This window comes from Monopterus albus, unplaced genomic scaffold (assembly GCF_001952655.1).
Source record: "Monopterus albus unplaced genomic scaffold, M_albus_1.0 scaffold1.1, whole genome shotgun sequence".
Taxonomy (NCBI): Eukaryota; Metazoa; Chordata; class Actinopteri; order Synbranchiformes; family Synbranchidae; genus Monopterus; species Monopterus albus.
In genome coordinates this window covers 3,086,353-3,092,934 of record NW_018127881.1, presented here as the reverse complement: position 1 = coordinate 3,092,934, position 6,582 = coordinate 3,086,353, and positions in this window count along the sequence as shown.

Genomic DNA, 6,582 nt, shown 5'->3' with positions numbered 1-6,582 from the left:
CAAAAGCACCTCTTAAGTTAAGAAAACATAAGCGCTGAGGAGAAACAGCTGTGTGCACTGAGGCCTGGCATCCTGAGGATGAAAGCACAGGGCGTTAATAATAAAAATAATAAGCCTGCTGAAGTCTTAATAAAAAGGACTCTGATGAGATAACTCAGTCATGTGAGCGGCTCTTGTTGGGTCGCAGGCTTTCCTTGTGACCAGCTTCACCATCACGGAAGAAGAGTAAAAGGAAGGAGCTGGCAGGGACAGTGGGATGTTGCTGGCTTCGTTCCTTGTTGCCACACACCAATTTTACCACAGAAAAAGAAAGTTGGCAGGACAACCCAGCCTTACTCCACAGTGCCACATGTGGCTATGGAGTGTACTATGTTAATGTCGGATGAGTGCCACCAGTTGGGCTTAGAGTCTGGACTGAATACTTTAACATTCATGCGTGGATATTTGTGTGTGTGTGAGGTTTGTGTGCATGTTTGTGTTCCTAGCTTAATGCAGAACCCCAGGGGAACCCCAAACCACCCAGTTCTTCATCATGTCATATTTCTATCACTCTTTTTTTTTTTTACCTTTTCTATCATCTGCATCTCTCACCCCTTCTCTCTTTCTGCCATCTGGCTTCAGTGAACAGACCTCCAACAAGAGCGCTCAGACAGCTCCGTCATACTGGTCTTTCATTCCCCCAAATCTCGCTGTGAAAATTGCCAATAAATAGCTGAGAGCAAGATTTCTTATCAATTTTTAAACATTTTTATATATGAAGATAAAATACAAAAGTCTTAGATCATGAGTCATTTTCACATGCTGTAATATAAAAGAACGTGGCATTCAGGTACTGTTTGATTTGTCTTTGCCCCTGTTTTAGCCTTTGCATGTTCCTTGAGATGTGTTTGCTGTGGCATGAGTGGCATGCAGCCAAGCTTGTCTCCATACCCCCATTTATGGGACCTCGAGGACAAGGAATAGACAAGAAAGAAGCTTATTACAACATAAATCATCATCATCATCATGAAAACTATGCTGTAATAAAACAACAGCCAAACCTTTGGTGGAAGCAAAAGGATATCAAATGCCTTAAAGACGGCAGACAAATGAGAACTGTGAGAAAAAGGCAAAAGACCAAAGTCTAGATATGACCAGTAAACTAATACTGCCATGATTAGTCATGCTGTCTTTGGTCATTGTAAATTACCCTGTATGCCCCACACGACCTATGTATCTACTAAAAGTGTAAATGTTTTGTGTGTCTCTTCATTTGGGGTTAACTTTAATTGGTAAATTTTGTGTAAAAAAGGAGTGTGTGATTACCACCTGACTCTACATTTCCTCTGGTCTCTACAAAAGGTCTGAACATAGTTTTGGTGTCCAGAAATCTAGATATCTTTTGCAAATGAGAGCTGACAAGAAGTATGTTCACAAGAACACAACAAAACAGTTCGTTCACTTGAAGCAACCATCACACATGCACATTAATTGAAACTGTCACACATATTATTAGAAGTATAACCTGGTAGAAAAAAATTGTTTTAAAGGCTCGTAAAATAGTACTGAAAACCAGTCTTCCCAGTTCAGAAATGGTATGAGGAAGTCATGCAGTGCTGTCATGGATATGACCTCTGAACTCATCTAAGTAAAAAACTAGCTTTTAAGCTTGAGACATCATCAACCACCTGACAAGCAAAGTCAGCCTAAGTCTGAAGTTGGTGAATGTCTCACTTTGAAGGAAACATTTTCAAACAATGAAACATTAAAAATAAGAACATCTTGTGAGCTCAGTGTATTTACTTATTGCTGCAGCTACAACTGATATGGCAACAATGAAGTTGAATGGCCAGTTCAGGTTAGGTCTTTGGGCTGTGGTGGTATTATTGTTGTGAAGACAGTGCAGGAAGTTGACCAAGGAGTAAGTAAAAATGGCATCTATCCAACAGCTACTGAACACAAACATACACATGTTGATCTTGGGTGTCTGATTCATGATGTTTATAACCACTCAGAGAAGGTGTTAGTTAGTTACTGCTGTTTACCTTTCCTCAGGGCAACTCCAGTGACTGAAGTAGAAACATGGCTTTGTATACACCAGTAACCTCCCAGTGGCACCTTACTTTACAAATGCCTTACGGCTCAATGAGGGCAGAAGACAGAAGAGCTGTGACACTAAGGGGGTCAAAAACAGTAGAGGGTCGTGTGACCCATGTAGCTTGAAATAGCTCCAAACAGTCGATTCAGATTCATTGTTTTCTGTAAGGAACAGTGGGATTTAGTAGTGCAGTACTCAGCTAACTCAGCCAATTTAGCCAGGGTACCTTATTATTAAGTGACCCAGTATTTGAAGGAGACAGTAAAAAGGCTGTAGAACACATATAAATGTTTTGAGACATGTAGCTACTGTAACTTAAAATGTCACAAGCAAGCCTATAATTATTACTACTAATTTCAACTTCTTATTTTAGAAGATAGCTGCCAAGTCAATGTAGCTCTATGATGCTGCTCCTAATGTTTGGAACTACTTGACTGTCCCACGATCTGCTGTTATTGTAAAAAAAATAAAATAAAATAAACAGTCCTTGTAATGTCAGTGGAGATCTTGTATTCTTTTTTAATCCCCTCTGAATGTGGGTTTGTAGGGCTTTGTTCCACATCAGCTCAGTAGGATATCATGTGCTGGATCTTCATTGTCATGGTTACAATAATAAACATGGAGCATACCAGGTTTAGACACAGAATCCACTTGGTTAAATTTAGGGAAAGGTCATATTTTGGGTTAAAATGATGGTTTAATAAGGTAACAATACTGACTATTGCTTTGAAATGGAAAACAAACAGTGCTTTGCTGTCCCACCCATCCACCCCCATCTCCACCCTTCAAGGCATTTTCTGGTGTTTCTATGTCATTTATATTACCTGACAGTTGCTACTGTCATAATTATTACAGCCAGTAGTGCTCACTTCAGTTTCTCACAGTACTGATGATAGGCATAGTCTGGCCTACTGGTACGATAGGTGCAATTTGCTCCTTCTGCTCATTTGGTGCATAAATACTGCAGTGATGTCAACTGGTAATATCCATTAAATGGTATGATATTTGAAGTGGGGTAGTCCAAGTTTATCAAACTTGTGACTGTAGCCTAAATGTTATTTTCACATTAGGGAGTATTCACCAGCGCAACATGTATTTTTCCACAGGGTCAATATAATATTATGGATATGATGTTGTTCAGGCTCAGTGTGTTTCATTTGATATCCTGACCATAATGTGTGATGTCAGTGTTTGGAGAGTTTAGACTGGAAACCTGCCTTTCCGTCCTCCCCCTCGTTGCCCCTTCATCCCCCTTTCCTCTTCCTGATATATGGTTCATGTGTTGCTGATTACCCCAAAGTCCAGGTCTAGACCCATAGCTTCCACCTTCTCTGCTCATATGGCTTGAAGCTGGAAGTCCCCCAACTGACACCCACCGTAAAGCATGCAGCAACCAAATGCATGTGCACTGGTATGTGATGTTTGTGGTTTATGAACACAAGCACATATCCCACCCCAAGTGTTAACACATGCACACGCATACTGTGTGCAAACATAAACATATATATCTACATACATGGGTACATGCACGTTGTCCCCTTTATTTTTTACCCGGGGTCCTTTTGATTGACAGTTCCTGCTCCTGCAAGGGATTATAGTGAAAAACGGTAAGGTGGAGGGACTGGGGAGTCCTGGGGAGGGGTGAAGGGGTTTGGGGCCAGGGCAAGGGAGAGTGAGAAAGAGGACTGAGGATTAGGACCACTGAGCTTCATTAACCTGAATGTTTACACAAGCTGATCTCTTGCAATGAGACCCTTTTCCTTCCCGCAAGTGTCCCCCTTCAAGAATCTGTTGCTCCTTCCTCCATCCCCTCTATTCCAGTGATGCATAGAAGTGCTGTCCACAGCCAGCACGTCGGGCAGGCTGTCCAGCCTGGTAAGAGCCAGGAGTGAGTGTACAGTAGTTGTATAATAGCATTAACCAATATACTCAAATATAATTTCTTATATAAAAATGTTGCAGTTGGTGACATTTAACTTTTTACACCTTCAAGCATTAACTTACAATGAAAATTGATACATGAATTTTAGGCACAGTTATAGTTCACAATACTTGGTTCTGACAATGTTTTCATGCAGATTTAAACAGAAAGGAGGTTTTATAAAAAATGTTATGGTTATTATTTGTATGCACTGTCAAAAGTCTAGAAATGATAAACAAATAGGCTGGAGCAAGCTAGTCTCCTTCTATTTTAAATGGCAACCTCACTCTGCTTTTCCAAGGCCAACACTGCTACTGTAATATACTGTATTCAACGTTAATTTTAATGATAAGTAAAAATAACTCAAGGGCACACACAATACTAAATTATTGAAGCTATTTTACAAAGCTGTTGATCATGATTATACTATTTGCACAAAACCATATACGCAGAACACTTCTAATGATCTGCATTAGATCCTTGCATAATGTTTTTACATTTAAGAGCCAGTCTAAATTAGAACTTAAGGTCACTGCTGTGATTTGCTACTATAAAGAAAAGAGAAAATTAGCAATTTCATATTTTATTGGAGACAATCTGTGATTTCCATAATAAATGACTCAGAGGATTTCGACTAAGAGCAGAACATCTGACACTTTTGACAAAGCAGTTTCTGTTTTGCCAGAGCAGAATAAATCACAGCTAAACTGTATAAGGCATTAAAACATATTGTAAGTACAAAAGGGGTAAAGAGCTAATAAATTAATGCCAATCACAAGGCAGACTTCAAACACACCGCCTTGTGCTTTTGTAGTTTCTCTCCAAGGACCCATTGAGCCGTCAAGAGTTGTGCCTGAGCTCTAAGGACAACACTCGAGGCTATTTGCTTCTCAGATTAAAGAGACTGAGCAAGATAGCCAGGTGAAACCAGTGGCAGTAGGAAGAAGACAGGCTCCAGAGGTTGCCCCCCTAAAGAGCAGTTAGTAGGAAAAGGACTGCCTGGATTGTTAAGCATCTTTGAGAAAGTGTGTTTTCCCTCAGCACTGAGGTGGAAAAGTAAATTAGCGTTCACTCTGTGCTTGGCTTTGGCCCGACAAACTGAGAATGCTGTGTTGACAGCCTCAAGATTAAGGGACATGGCTCACGCTAAAGTAAACAGAAAGAAGTCTAGAGCTCTTAGTTAGACAGACAGGCTGTGGCATGAATTTCAAAATCGCCATCACATCAAATGGAGTGGCAGATCAACTGGAAGTTATTCTGCAAGAGGACCTTCTTTGGCGGCATCTGCCATGTGGGTCTAATTTTTCACCTTGAATGATTGTGAATGCTGTGGAGGGTCAGTGTAGGTTCATGCCTGCTTGACAAGATGCTGATTCTAGAGACAAGAAAAGGGAAAGGGAGAGAAAGCTTGAGATGGAGAGAAAAAGACAGAAAGAGAGACAAGAGTGCCAAATCACGACTGCTGAGGACCAGTCGTCTACACAGTCTCAGACAGGAAAGGGAATGTTGGGGGAAGAGAAGGGGAATGAACAACTGGAGAAAGAGGCGCAGTAAGGAAAAGAGGGAAACTGTTTTTGAGACATCTGGCTTTGATTAAAAAGGGGCAGTGTGGACAAGCCAGTCTTTGCTTCTTGTTTTGACTGGGCTTTTCAGGGGAAGTTGATGTTGTTTGTTTTTGCATATTTTTGAAGTAGACTATTAATTGATTAATACATGCCATGGACACAATGACTGAGCAGTGATTAAGCACGTTGGTAGTGTTTACCTATTTATGTGCAGTTTGTGCATGTGCATGTGCATGTGAGGGAATGGGTGATGACTGTGAGGGAGGATGGAATATATACAGAGCATACATATTTCCTCAAAATGCCAAACTTTTCTTCAGTGTTGGCTCTACTGTGCTTTGAATGTCTTTCTTTTTCCAGTCTCTTAGAGGCTCAAAAAGCCACTGGAATTCATGGGGCTGATGCTGATGAAGAATAGAAACTACAGTGGGCTGAAACCATTGTTACTACAGAAGAAGAGAAAGGAACACAACTGAAAAGAAGAGAACAAAGACCAGAAAAGCCTAAAGACTACAAAAAATAATAGACCAGAGAAGAGACAACATTAACTAGATGGAGAGTAAAATAAGATAGAATGATTCTAAAATCGCCCGTTTCAAGGCCTTAAAACATCTGCATTTACTAAAACTCTGTGGTGTCCACAGACTTTGAAATAGATTTTTCCAACAAAGAGCAAAACATTTCAATGGTCCATGCAGCAAAACTAGGCTTCAGACCGCCTTACTGTCGGTTCCTTGCAGAAATATTGAGTGCGAGAGGAACCTCATGGCACAGCTTCCTGCTCTGCTGAATATGAATAAACCATCAAGTGCAGATACTCAAGCCAAGCCAAACTCAGCACAAAGGCATCACAGCAGTACAGGGCGGGAGGCCCTGGAGCTCGTACTAGCAAGCACAGCACAGACAAACTCCACCACCCCCCTCCCTCACCACAAGCCCCCGTTCCCAAAGTCAATTGCCCATCAAAAAAAGATAATGGCTTAAAAAAACATGATATCATCCCACAGTGATTTTTTTTT